At 61.1% G+C, this 583-nt stretch overlaps 1 long non-coding RNA gene across 1 annotated transcript in view; it reads right to left on the bottom strand.

Annotated features, from left to right (window-relative positions):
* LOC104850224 overlaps nt 1-553 on the bottom strand; it is a 43,915-nt gene extending 43,362 nt beyond the window's left edge. Inside the window, exon 1 of the long non-coding RNA XR_776917.2 lies at nt 15-553. This is a non-coding gene — a long non-coding RNA (uncharacterized LOC104850224). The remainder of the gene's footprint in view (nt 1-14) is intronic.
* Nucleotides 554-583: the final 30 nt, after the last annotated feature.

The following is a 583-nucleotide window of genomic DNA, read 5'->3' as shown; positions in this document are numbered from 1 at the left end:
TGCGCCTCCATTACCTTTTGTCAGACGCGCTCCTCAAGACCCCGGCTGCTTCTTTCTAATCACACCAGAAGCAGCCGCGCTGCGGCGAGCTCCAGGATCAAGCTGGGCCCTGCCTGTCTGCATCTCAGCCTGAAGAGGAGCGATGGGCTTCCCTGAGCTTGAGCAAGGCTGGGAGAGGCCCCGGCCAAGGCTGTGAGTCGGAGAGGAGAGAGCAGTGATAAGAGTAAAGTAATCCTGCAAGGCCTTCAGCCTCTCATCTTATGAAATAAAGGAAGTTGTCCCGGGGCTATTCAAAAGAACAACCAAATAGCTCCATTTCCTACGCTGACAGCTACCTCAGAACGGGCCCTGGGTTTTGCACGGCGGGCAGTGAGTGTGCCTCGCCTGCAGCAGTGGGACTGCCTGTGCTTGCGGGAAAGGCGACCCCGAAATCACCGCCTCTCGACGCCCGTCTCTTTCCCTCTCCCACAAACGGCGGTGTCCAGGCCCAAATCGGCGTGTTGGCCTTAAGCCTGGGCCTCCGCGCCTCAGCTCTGCGTCCACTCTCGGGGACGCCCCCGGCCGGGCGGCGCGCGGGAGCGGA

The sequence above is a fragment of the Fukomys damarensis genome, unplaced genomic scaffold, assembly GCF_012274545.1.
Source record: "Fukomys damarensis isolate Sample0158 unplaced genomic scaffold, DMR_v1.0_HiC HiC_scaffold_26, whole genome shotgun sequence".
Taxonomy (NCBI): Eukaryota; Metazoa; Chordata; class Mammalia; order Rodentia; family Bathyergidae; genus Fukomys; species Fukomys damarensis.
Note: the sequence above shows the minus strand (reverse complement) of the source record. Positions and strands in the feature narration are given on the sequence as shown.